General features: G+C 34.8%; 3 long non-coding RNA genes across 3 annotated transcripts in view; 1 reads left to right on the top strand and 2 right to left on the bottom strand.

The window, feature by feature from the left end:
• LOC113074822 (uncharacterized) overlaps positions 1-500 on the bottom strand; it is a 5,629-nt gene extending 5,129 nt beyond the window's left edge. Inside the window, exon 1 of the long non-coding RNA XR_003280820.1 lies at positions 468-500. This is a non-coding gene — a long non-coding RNA (uncharacterized LOC113074822). The remainder of the gene's footprint in view (positions 1-467) is intronic.
• Positions 501-845: 345 nt separating this feature from the next.
• LOC113074821 (uncharacterized) lies at positions 846-2,146 on the bottom strand. Its single transcript, XR_003280818.1, has 4 exons — positions 1,876-2,146; positions 1,552-1,582; positions 1,312-1,454; positions 846-905 (listed from the first exon to the last, which is right to left on the bottom strand). It is a non-coding gene; the product is annotated as an uncharacterized LOC113074821 (long non-coding RNA).
• Positions 2,147-3,593: 1,447 nt separating this feature from the next.
• Positions 3,594-8,236, top strand: LOC113074820 (uncharacterized). Its single transcript, XR_003280817.1, has 4 exons — positions 3,594-3,647; positions 4,888-5,087; positions 6,622-6,702; positions 7,953-8,236. It is a non-coding gene; the product is annotated as an uncharacterized LOC113074820 (long non-coding RNA).
• The last annotated feature ends 5,496 nt before the right edge of the window (positions 8,237-13,732 follow it).

The following is a 13,732-nucleotide window of genomic DNA, read 5'->3' as shown; positions in this document are numbered from 1 at the left end:
TAAATTGTTACCAAAAAGTCACCCACACCTGGGAAGACCTGAGGGAAAGTAAATTAACAGCAAATTTTCATTTTGGGGTGAACTATCCCTTTAACCCACACTAATCTAGCCTACTGCTGAAGTTGTTGATCAGCCCCGTCATTGTTGTTGAGAGCCTGTGTGGGGCATAATATGTGCATTAAGGGGCGGTCACACTGCACTTTTCGTTCCACTGACTTCCATTCATACGCATGCGAATGCGTCAGACCGGAAACGGATTAACCCATGTTGTGATAAGGCGAAACCGTTATATCTTGCTCCCGCCCATATTCGCAGCGGCGTCCGAAATAATTTTGCACGTTCAAAGGCTAGTGTGACCGCACCTTTACACATACGGCTGCGTTAGCTGTAACAGAGATGTGTAAGATGTGTACAGGTATCTAACAGTTGTTTACTGAAGGCCCTGACTGAAACCCCACGGTACTCACTGTCTGACAGCAGGTTCAATCAGACTCTGCTCATCATCACTGAAGAATCCAGGAACAAAACAAGCTGACACAGAGACAACAATATTTACTCTGCAGTTCCAGGTTCATTAGAAGGAAACAAGATAGAGTAGAGGTGAAATGGAGATAAAAGACAGAATAATATATAACAATTATAATAACATATGTAATATACATATTCTACTACTAATAATATAATCTTAAAATAACACAATCTATATTTTTAGTTTTAGGTTGAGTGTGACTTACGTTATGATGTCAGGGACTTCTTAAAATTGGTGAAATGTATTCTGAAAAAGGCATATTCATGTTTTTCATGAGCTTATTCAGGTCACCTGTATTTCTAAGTCAGAATCTCCCTTCAGAAATGTTGAAATCTTGGAGCTTCACTTCTGTTCTGTAGAGTTTCTTTCTGTCCTCCTGAAATCACAGAACAATTTGTATTAATATCTGTTTATCATGAAATATCAAAACTCATGTGAACTTGATTTCAGCCGATTACACTCTCACTGTAAGTGACGTCATCGATTCAGTAAATCAGCCTTTTCCAATAACATACTGACAAATCACCAGCAAAACATTCAAAGTGCCATCAAAATATCTCATACACACACGAAGATTTGATTAAAAGCCCAGAGTTTCATCAACAAGAGCTCAATCAATATAGTTAGCCCACCTGAAAACTGCTAAAATGCTAACGGACTTTTCCGAAGAAACTAAACCGTTTCTATAAAATAAATTTAATTGAAACATGTCAATAACAAGCAAGAAACGTGTCAGGAACATTTGTATGTAATATTTGTGTGATTTTAGGGACTAAACTTACCCAAAACAGTGTAAACTGCAGCGAGAGACGGAGATTACTGCTTGCCAGTAACGGTTTTTGTGTTGATGCCCCGTTTCCATGGCAACTCTGCTCCCCGCTCGCGCAGGACTCAACGCACACACAGCATTCACACAAACAAACATCTAGAGTTAAAGCATTACATTTATCATGTACAGTCTCATTCAATAATAAATTAAAAAATCATTTTGTAGTTCAGAAGCAACAGCAACAATAGCTCACCATATTATTTCACCGGATTATTTCTGGAAGCCTGTAAAAGAGTGAAAAACACGGTGAAAAAGCAGTCAGGACTTCTCTTTAATAACCCGCTTTTACATTTTCCCTCCGAGAAACTTCTGAAAACGCATTAAGGCGTTAACATTAATGTAAAAAAAAAATCGCTACCGTGACCGTTGGCTCAAAAAGTTAACGGTAACATTTTTTGAAAATAAGCCAGACTCTTCAGCTGCCCATAGACTGTATTACTAGTACTTTTTCAGTGTCACAGAATTAACAAAGTAGTATTTTTTGTCTAATTGAGCTGAAGTGAAATCGTAACGTTACCTCAGAGCCACAGATGTCGCTGGGATTATCCTCTTCTCTCTCTCTGGGTGGCTAAAAGAGATGAATACTGGGCACGCGCACACAGATAAGCGCGGCATCGGCCCGCGGTCGTGAACCAACTCAGGGCCGACGATTGATGAGCTGGAGAACAGAGCACTGACCAAATTATATCGGCCTCCGCCAGGCCGATGTTTTATAGATGTTTTAGGTATAGAGGCCGACGTTTCGATATTGGGCCGACGTCGGCCAGACGTACATGTGCTGTCTGGGCAGTTATTCATCTCTTTTAGCCACCCAGAGAGAGAGAAGAGGATAATCCCAGCGACATCTGTGGCTCTCAGGTAACGTTATGATTTCACTTCAGCTCAATTAGACAAAAAATACTACTTTGTTAATTCTGTGACACTGAAAAGGTACTAGTAAGGCACACGGTGTTTTATACAGTCTACGGGCAGCTGAAGAGTCTGGCTCATTTTCAAATAATGTTACCGTTAACTTGAGCCAACGGTCACGGTAGCGATTTTTTTTTTAACATTAATGTTAATGCCTTAATGCGTTTTCAGAAGTTTCTCGGAGGGAAAATGTAAATGAGGATAATTAAAGATAAGTCCTGACTGCTTTTTCACTGTGTTTTTCACTCTTTTACAGGCTTCCAGAAATAATCCGGTGAAATATGGTGAGCTATTGTTGCTGTTGCTTCTGAACTACAAAATGATTTTTAAATTAATTATTGAATGATTATTGAATGAGACTGTACTTTATAAATGTAATGTTTTAACTCTAGATGTTTGTTCGTGTGAATGCTGTGTGTGCGTTGAGTCCTGCGCGAGCGGGGAGCAGAGTTGCCATGGAAACGGGGCGTCAACACAAAAACCGTTACTGGCAAACAGTAATCTCCGTCTCTCGCTGCGGTTTACACTGTTTTAGGTAAGTTTAGTCGCTAAAACCACACAAATATTACATACAAATGTTCCTGACACGTTTCTAGCTTGTTTTTGACATGTTTCAATTAAATTTATTTTATAGAAACGGTTTAGTGTCTTCGGAAAAGTCCGTTAGCATTTTAGCAGTTTTCAGGTGGGCTAACTCTATAGATTTAGCTCTTGTTGATGAAACTCTGGGTTTTTAATCAAATCTTCGTGTGTGTATGAGATATTTTGATGGCTCTGTGAATGTTTTGCTGGTGATTTGTCAGTATGTTATTGGAAAAGGCTGATTTACTGAATCGATGACGTCACTTACAGTGAGAGTGTAATCGGCTGAAATCAAGTTCACGTGAGTTTTGATATTTCATGATAAACAGATATTAATACAAATTGTTCTGTGATTTCAGGAGGACAGAAAGAAACTCTACAGAACAGAAGTGAATCTCCAAGATTTCAACATTTCTGAAGGGAGATTCTGACTTAGAAATACAGGTGACCTGAAGAAGCGCATGAAATACATTAATATGCCTTTTTTCCTAATATATTTCACCAATTTTAAGAAGTCCCTGATATCATAACATAAGTCACACTCAACCTAAAACTAAAAATATAGATTGTGTTATTTTAAGATTATATTATTAGTAGTAGAATATGTATATTACATATGTTATTATAATTGTTATATATTATTCTGTCTTTTATCTCCATTTCACCTCTACTCTATCTTGTTTCCTTCTAATGAACCTGGAACTGCAGAGTAAATATTGTTGTCTCTGTGTCAGCTTGTTTTGTTCCTGGACTCTTCAGTGATGACGATCAGAGTCTGAGTGAACCTGCTGTCAGACAGTGAGTACCGTGGGGTTTCAGTCAGGGCCTTCAGTAAACAACTGTAAGATACCTGTACACATCTTACACATCTCTGTTACAGCTAACGTAGCCGTATGTGTAATGCACTTATTATGCCCCACACAGGCTCTCAACAACAATGACGGCTGATCAACAACTTCAGCAGTAGGCTAGATTAGTGTGGGTTAAAGGGATAGTTCACCCCAAAATGAAAATTTGCTGTTAATTTACTTTCCCTCAGGTCTTCCAAGGTGTGGGTGACTTTTTGGTAACACTTTATAATAAAGTTCAGTTGTAAGTCACTTTTAAGTGATTAGTTAATGATGAACTAATCATTTACAAAACATTCATAAGCCCTTAATAAGTGATATACTTATAATTTGTGTACTTTTTGTAAATTAATTTTAAAAGTCATTTACAAGTAATTAGATTATGATCAACTAATCACGAAACATCACGAAAAAAATCAAACAGATCCTTAATTGTTAATAGTTACTAGTTAATATATTACGAATCACTTCTAAATCATTGAAATGTCAACATTGTACTATTTTCTCAATAAACAGTATAAATCATTTAACCCTACAATCTAAAGTGTAAACTACTCATCAGTTGTAAATGTTTTACAAACTTTTTGGTTTCCAGTTGTGTATGCATATATATATATATATATATATATATATATATATATATATATATATATATATGTATATATATATATATATATGTATATACACACACACACACACACACATATATATATACACACACACCAACACACACACACACACAAAATCAACCAACCTGTAACCGGAAAGTTTACATTTAACTGATGAGTAGTTTACACTTTAGATTGTGGGGTGCAGAAAGCTTTGTAAGTTATTTATAACTTTATCTACATAACATAGATACAAATATTAACATCACTTATTAATCATATATGAACACATAGTCATGTTTTGTAAATGATTAGTTTACCATTAGCTAATTACTTTTATTACATGGCTCTGTGGGTACTTGATTCTGATTGGTCAATTGCGACATTCCGATGCATGTTATCCCTGGATAACAACCTGTAAAATGTAATAACACGGGCTCATCCGGGTAACAGCAGTTGGTGCTGTACTCTTGCTTGAACTATTTTTTTCTTGGTGGAAGCTGTGCATTTGTTTAGCTAATAAAATATAAAAACTGTGTACAACAGTTGTGTACAATTGTTTAATTATGTCATCCTGGTTAGGGTTGGCCTGACTGACGATGCCATCGTTCATCGGCGATGGCTGATAGACATCACGATCACTGCGCCGGCAAACAGCGTCATCAGCTCCAGTATCTCGCGCGTGCATCTGTTGTCATGCGACAGAGAAGTCACGTTCTATAGACAGTTGTGAACGTGCTGACAGCTGGTTGCCCAGGCTATGGATTAAAGGTAATACTGTTGTAAGTAGTGTTCATTTTCTCCTACATACCGATCATTTAGCTTCATTAGACCTCAATGTATCACCAGTAGCCACCGGTATTGATTTGGTCTTGGTTTTTTTTTTTTTTTTTTTTTTCTGGACATCCACACAGCACCACAGTATTATATCAACTAGAGATCGACTGATAGTGGATTTTACCAATACTGATAGCTAGTTTGGACCACACTGGCCGATACCGATTTATAAACCAATAGTTTTTAAAATGAATACTGAACAAAATGGATACTGAACGAGAGCAGTGGTCTGCGGTCGCGCTGCGGGTTCCCGGGTTTGTGTCCGTTTTCGAACCATTCCATGTATTTCAACTGTAGAAAAGGTTGTTCCGATCCGAAACTGACTTCTTTCATATTTTGTCGACCAATATACAGAAAACTACATCAGTGTATCATCATAAACACAAACTTTTTTGTCTTACATGAATGTGAACAGATGAGAAAGAAAACACACACGTACAGTATTTTTGTTTAAAGAGACAACAGCCTAATAAACGCGCTGTCTGTCATTAATGTTAATCAAAGAACAAAAGAAAATCATTCACTGATCTCGACTGAATATATTTAATAACTTCAATTGATGAATCTTTATTTTATTTATTAAAAGAAAACTATGCAGTGTTTTTAAACTTTTAATTACAGTTTCTGTACCTGAACTTTTGTTTAGTTGTATTTATGATATTGCTAATTGATTTGTTTGTTCATATCTTACTACTGACTGGTTACTTGTCATTAACACTTTAATATTTTTATTAATTAATTGTTTTTGCTATGGTATTTTTTTCATCACATTTTATTTGCTGCTATTTTAGAACAGTGCATGATTATCTAATCATGCGCAGCGTCTTTGAGAAGTCACAGTTATCACATACACCGGATGCATCACATTCAATTCAAGCAGCGGTCTAAAACTGTTTATTTAATCACCAAACGGACATAAGTTTGCTTCAGGAATGAACTATGTGGCATATGTGTTTAAAGAGCCACACAGATGGGAAATCAAAAATTACCTCTATTACAGTGTATGATGTAGCTGTCCATCTGTGTAAACAATGTGCAAATAATTAAACCAAAAAGTACACGATTTATAAAGTTATTGGCTTCTAAAGTAAGGAGTCGACTCTGAATCGCTGAAACGAGTCGTTATAGATTTCAAATATTTTGCCCATCTCTACGTACGTCACTAGAACACTTTGCATAATAATCTCCGCCTACCGTCTTGGGAGAAACAAAACTACTCTCCTACCCCCCCCATTGCTTCGCGATGAGAGGAATAAGACATAATTCACCCCAAACAGATGCTAACGCACAGTTTACCGTGGAGGTGTGTGCGGAACAACCACTAATCTATATTATAGATGGCCATAGACTTTTTAATGTAGGATATTCCAGGTCAACCTCAACTAAACTAATCACAAGCAATTTGTGAACATTACACAAATGTAAATGATAACTAAATAGTCTGTAAAAGCATTTTTCACACAATTTAGTTTTTTATAGGGCCAGCAGAGCCCTGCTCACCCTGACGGCCCACCGCTGCTGTCAGACAACATCTCCAAGATGCTAGAAACTGCAGGACCAGTAAGTACAATCTTGAACATGCACAACTGTTTCATAAGTTTGGGAAGGTATGGGTTTTTTTGTGTTTTTGAAAGTATTTTATGGCAACCACAGTTTAATTAATGAAATGAATACAATTCACTAAAATTTAAAATAATAGTTTTCTATTTGAATATATTTAGAGAAGTAATTTATTCCTGTGATGGTAAAGCTGTATTTTCAGCATCATTACTCCAGTCTTCAGTGTCACGTGATCTTCAGAAATCATTCTTATATTCTGATTTGCTTCTGAAGAAACATTTCTGACTATTATCAGTGTTGAAAACAGCTGTGTTCCTTCACTTTTTCAGGATTCTTTGATGAATAAAGTTTTAAAACAGTACAGTGTTTGAAACAGAAATGTCTATTTTAACTTTTGATAAATGATAAGACAGTGATAATAATTGAAAATGTTTATTGAGCAGCAAATCAGAATGATTTCTGAAGGATCATGTGACACTGCAGACTGGAGTAATAAAAATTAGCTTAGATCACAGAAATAAATTACATTTCACAATATATTCACGTAGAAAACTGTTGTGTTAAATTGTAATATTTCACAATATTACAGTTTTTTTTGTACTTGCTTTTGATCAAATAAAGGCAGCCTTGTGCAGCAGAAGAGACTTTTCTCAAAGATCGTACTGACCCCAAACTTTTAACGGTAGTATAAATTACAAATATAATGTTCCACCTACTGAAATGTGTATTCCATTCTAAAGAGATGCCTGTTCCACAAATATTACATTTACAGGGATCACGTGAAACACTTCATCAATAAACTGATTTTTGAGAGCATTAGTGGCAGTGTGTCGATTTTTGTTTATTGATTGGTGAATTGGAAGTGGATGTGCGTTTATTAAACCTACTTGTGATTAAATCAGATATATAGAGCAAAATAAGCTCAAATTGAGGCAGCAGCATCTGTGGTGCATGGCCTGTAGTGAGGTCACTAAATTCTAATACCAAGAATTTATCAAAGTCCACTAAAGGAAGCAAAACCTATTGGTATTTTACTTTGAAATAGCCTTTCTAATAATATTTGGGGCTCAGACACACTTTTTTTTTGTTTAAATTAGATTAAAATACATAGTTTAGTATTCACACAACACATCTAATAATAACCATGCACTCCAGTTATATGTGATTAAATAATATTTTGTCTCAAATAATATGAACAGCAGCAGCTATGCTAAACTTTCTTTTCTTTTTATTTCCTGTTTCTATCTCAGGATCGCCATCCCAAGGTTTCTAGAGATTACACCAGCTCCAGACTGAATCCAGACTCACTTGTGAAGACTTCAGATGACACCAACTTTCACAAAGACTACAACTGTACATGAACACATAATACATTTGACACACAAAACAAATATTATCCTTATTTTGCCTATAAGGGTAAATTTGATGATTTTCAACCTGCTTTATTGTAACGTCTCTTATATCTGTAAATGAACAATATTTACTCTCTGAGTTATGTGGACCTACATGTCCCCTTTTATTTGTAAGCATCACTCTGCAGGATGATCCAAAATGAAATGACGAGTTTTGACGAAATGACACAATGCAGCATCTAAATGAAAACATGCTGTTTTGCATCAGTTTTGCTGGCAAATAAACGGTATCTTGGAGAAAAAATAAACATTGTTCTTTTACAAATGTTACCAACAATATAACAATACAAAATGGATTGAATTTTTTTTTACTTACCCTTTAAAAATGTTGAAAGATAATTTTAACTGAATACAAAACTAGAGACTTGTTTAGTAAGATTTTATCAGAAAATATTTTTGAATTTTTATCATGCAATTTAAAACATTTTAATTGCTTAATTATTGTTTGCCTGGTTTTATTTTGTGTTTATGTAACTCTTTTTAAAAAGTTCTTGGCATAAAGTTAGCCTGCGCTGCTGACAGCACTGAACACATGACTTTTTTATGAACTAGATGGTCTTCCCAGTGAGTCTCAGTCATCTCTGGCTTTTTAAACTGTAACCTTGAAACATGCATTTCCTGTAAACCTACTTTGAAATAAGTATTGTGAAAAAAGTGCTATACTCATACAACATTTAACCAGCAAGTACTGTAGGAATTGTTATTTTTGTTTTTACTATGGTTTTAATGCAAAAGCTGTAGTAAAATCATGGTGATTGTAGTAAAACTATGGTTGATTTTGTTTTTTCTATGGTTTTACTGCAAAAGCTGTGGTAAAATCATGGTGATTGTAGTAAAACTATGGTTGATTTTGTTTTTTCTATGGTTTTACTGCAAAAGCTGTGGTAAAATCATGGTTAATGTTCAAAAGACTACAAATAATCCCAAATTATCCACTTTTGATCAAAGCATCTGGTAAATGTTAATGTATTTGTACATGTAATATGAAATAAATGAAAATATTAATAAAGTTGCATCTGTTCTTGAGAGTGGTGTGTATTGTTTTATTATAAACCAGCGGCGGTAGCCGCGGGTGGTCCGTAACGAAGAGCAAAACGCCGGTGAACCGCGTCCACGCAGAGCGGCCGGGATGTATCGTCCCAGCATCGGCCGGACAGCATTTCCGATCAGAGGCCGACGTCGCTGAGACATCTTGCCTATTAGCAAACGCTCCCTGAGCGATATCGTCCCGATGGAATTTTGTAGGTCGGCTCGACATCGGCACAACGTATGTGTGCTGTCTGGGATGACACTCTTAGATTGACGTTGGGAAGGCCCAATCGGAGTCTGAGTCACACACAGCACAAGCTGACACCACTGTGCACACATACACAGATCGCTGGGAGATGCTGTTTATAATCTGATCGCATAAATCAGTGGAAAATGAATAGAAATGATGATTCTGTCTGAAGAAATATGAAGTAAACATCAGTAAATATATCCATATATCTCCGCAGATATGCATCTTTTGTCTATAAATCCTTATTGACGCTGTTCAGTGAGTCTATGTGAACACAAATAAACCGCTCTTGACGTGACTGAATATGACTGAGAGGTGAATTTCTATTCAAAATGTGGCATAATACGGATTTATTATTTTGCACTCCTGACATAAATCACTAAATATCTGTCACTGCAACAATGTTTTATCAAAATATTGGTCAAATATCGAAGCTAGAGTCTTTAAACTTTCAATTGATGCACAGTTTGTCCAGATGAAGTAAAACAGTGATGTTTAATGTGCTTTGAAAGTGAAACAATAATAAACTGGGGCCGTCGGCGATGTTTGCACGTAAAGGGATAGCCTAGAAATGAAAAACACAGGAATTCATAGTGAGTCCAGCTGCAATATCATGATTGTGATGTTGTTATAATTATTATTAATTTTGATTAATATCAAGTTTTTGAGGGGAGCATCTCATATTCTGGTCTGTGATAAAAATAACTATACTTTGAGATTTTATGTGACATTTATATGTGTTAACATACAGGGAAAAATAAATCACTGTTTCAAAATGTGTGTGTTTTCTGCATGAGTGTGTGTAATGTGCATTATAGAACATTTTGGAACTCATGTCCACAATTTTTTTTGTATTGTGTCTGAATTTGATTAATAATTATTACACAAATAGTATTTTAAAATTACATTTAATTTTTTTTTTTACTCTTTAATTTTCTATTAATTTATTCTTCATTTTTGTCTATGCTGTATTATTCCACCTTTGATATTACATATTCTTCTTTTGTTAACCTATTGTTGTTTAGTTATTTATTATGGTATTATTCATATTATACAAATAATTTTATACTATTATAAATCTATTATATCGAATATGTTATTGTAGCGTTGTACTCGCTTTTCATATTATTCACTTTACTTTAAGTTGAACTACATGTACTTTTTAATATAACATATCACTTTTCTACTGTGCACTGTATCAGTTCATATTTTCATTTTCACTGGATCCATAGCCTCATCAGTTACATGTGTCATCAGTTCATCTGTAGGCTATAGTGTCACTTTTTGATTTGTATTTACTTGTTTTATTAAATTTTCTCAACAATAGTAAATTATTAGTGATTTAAGATGTATTACTTAGATTTTATCACAGAATTTCAAAGGGAATGAGCTGTGTTATGATCTGAAAAAAAAAAAAGAAATAAAAATGTTAGGATTGAACACAGAGAAAGCAATAAAACAACTACATTTAATTTAATGTATATTCAAATTAAATTACATGCATATGTCACAGTTATACTAAATTAACATTAGAATTGTAAACCGAAAATAATCAACGAAATCAAGAAGTGAGACAAATGTGAGCTTTCACAATTCCTTACGAAAATTAATAATTTTCCAAACCTAACTAAATAACTGGAGGCAAAGTTTTTAACTGCACGTAGATCACGTTTGCCTCTTTGCATTGAATTTAAAACCCTTTTCTCCATTTAACCTTAAATACTACACTAATTTTATTAGGCTATACATAATAACGGAAAATAGGATACAATTCATAACAAAGACGGTTGATCTGCATGTTTGTCTTCGGTGTAATTATCAATGCATGTGTGTCTCACGCACAATTTGTGAGAATTAGCAAACCTGCTTTGTCGTCTTTGATACAAAAAAAGCCTTCACCTGATTAACATTTTCATCAGTAATAATGTCCTTAATTAAATTAACACTGTTTATGAGCAGTTATGGCTATAGATTTAAAATTATTTGTTTAATTTAGAATGGATGCAACGCTACCTTTTTTCTCAGAATTACGTTAGATGGCTAATTACAACTAACAATCCGATAGTGAGCTAGCATCATAAGATAAAAAAACAACAACTATTGACAGACCAAGATTATAATAAAAGTGACTGTCCGATTCTAGGATAAACACTTATTTAGTAGCAGTACGTCGCTCCCGCAGCCTGTAAATTCCTTCAGAAAACAGCGTGTGGCGCACTTGAGCGTATTTTCAGACGCACATCTAATTTGAAGGAGCTTTTTATGGGAGCGGCAGCGCAATACCTTGATAAAAAAAAAAAAAATAGGGCTATGTCAAATATTGTATCTATTTTAGTTTTAATGAAAAACCAGGGGATTGACCCTTGATGCTTATGGGGGTCACGGACCCCCCCAGCTCCCCCTCAATTCGAACACTGGACTTATATCTATCTGCACAGAAATGTAATATCAAATGTATTTTTTAAACTTAAGAGTTCTGTGAACTTATTAGGGTTTACAGTTTATGGTAACAGACACTTAAAAATATATATTTTATTGAACTAAAAAATATTAAGTTAATTTGACTTAAAATTTTCGATGTGTATGACAGTCCCAGTCATAGTTGTTTGTCCTGCTAGCTATCTGAAAAAAAAAAAAAAATCATAATAATATGCTGATTTACTGCTCAAGCATCAAAGTTCATTAAGTTCATTTGCTGACCATTTGACGGTTTAATTTAGATTCATTAATAAAACTAAATGGCCATTGCTTGGATTTAATTTCTATCCAAATGAAATCCTAAATGACACACTACACACTGAGCATACTGTACTCTAGATACTCAACTGTCTGGTGTATGAATATTATAAGATTATTTTATCAACATCTGAGTCTGAGCTCTCCGTTGTGAGGAAAGCTGACAGTTGACTCATGAAGTGTTTGTCTGTTTAAGTCGAGCATTATCCAGAGAAGATCTTGACTTCACTGATGATTAGCTGTTGTTCTTACACCCTCACCACAGAAAACATCTGGACTCAGACAACTAGACTCCAAGATCAACAAGCAGAAAACAGAGATGATAACACTGAACACCTCAAACCCCTCAGCAATTAAAGTACAGGAGCAGACCTCTGTAGAAATGAGGAGTTTGTAGACCTGGGCTTCATCATTAGACATGATGGAGGACAGACAATGACATCAAGAGACGCATTAGCAAGAGCAGAAACAGCTTTATAACACTGAACAATATGTGGAGGTCCAACACTAGAATGACTCTGTATCAGAGCTGTGTCCTTTCCACCTTACTTTACAGATCTGAATGTTAGAGAACGACAGAAGCACTTTACCTAACTATCAACTTTCCACATGATGAACCTCCAGAATCCTGCAGATCTTCTGCTCCAAAACATCTCTGACCAACAACTACTCATGCGGCACAATTAAGAAAGTACAGCACCTTTAGAAATATATTAACTGAGAAACTAATAAAAATAAATAAAAACACTGACTTCTTTTACCTGCTGTACATATAATGGGAACATTTATGTTATTATGCATTAGCTATTTATGCTTTATGTTTCATGTTTACAAGTTAGCCTGTATTTAAAACAGTTTAATAATACTTAAAACAGACAAGTAAACTTTTCACTTGTTTTTAACTCTATGTGGCATTTTATTTACATGAAAATATAAAAGTGTTAAAAAGAGTAAATGTGTTTGAGTATTTAGAGGAGAGTGAAAGACACAAATGCTGTTAACTTGTGAAAATGTTTAGTTGATTTGATGAAGGAGACTCCATCCACAGAACAAAGACTATATACTGGATATCTGTACATTAACAACAGACACACAACTAAATATAAAGTAAAATATAAAAATAATGTGTATAAAACAGGAGATAAGGTTCAAACATTGTAGATATGCTTTCTGTCTTTTGACACATTTAAGTGCTGCACTTGACAATCACATTTAAACATCTGAATCATTATGAATGAGTTTAATAGAAATATTATTAAACTGAAGAGCCAGACAGACTCATCTGAGCTTCTTCCTCCTCTGTTCCAGCTTTACATTAAACACAATGATCATCTGCATGAATACTAAAGCAACATTAATCATTCAATATCATGTTTCTAACACACATGCTGCATTATTTGATTGTAAAGTCTGAGTCTCTTCACCTGTATGGATCACATTTACACATTTATCACACATTTATTTCTCCTCATAGACACAGTAGTGAAGCTCTTCTGTGGATCTTCAGCTGATGTTTACTGCTCCTCTCAAGATCACTTCACTTTATGAGATACTGCATTTATCAGCTTCTGGTGATTTAACTCCTTCTATACTCTAAGATTGA

Source organism: Carassius auratus, unplaced genomic scaffold, assembly GCF_003368295.1.
Source record: "Carassius auratus strain Wakin unplaced genomic scaffold, ASM336829v1 scaf_tig00015408, whole genome shotgun sequence".
Lineage (NCBI taxonomy): Eukaryota > Metazoa > Chordata > Actinopteri > Cypriniformes > Cyprinidae > Carassius > Carassius auratus.
The sequence above is the reverse complement of the archived record's forward strand: the minus strand, read 5'-3'. Positions and strand labels throughout refer to the sequence as shown.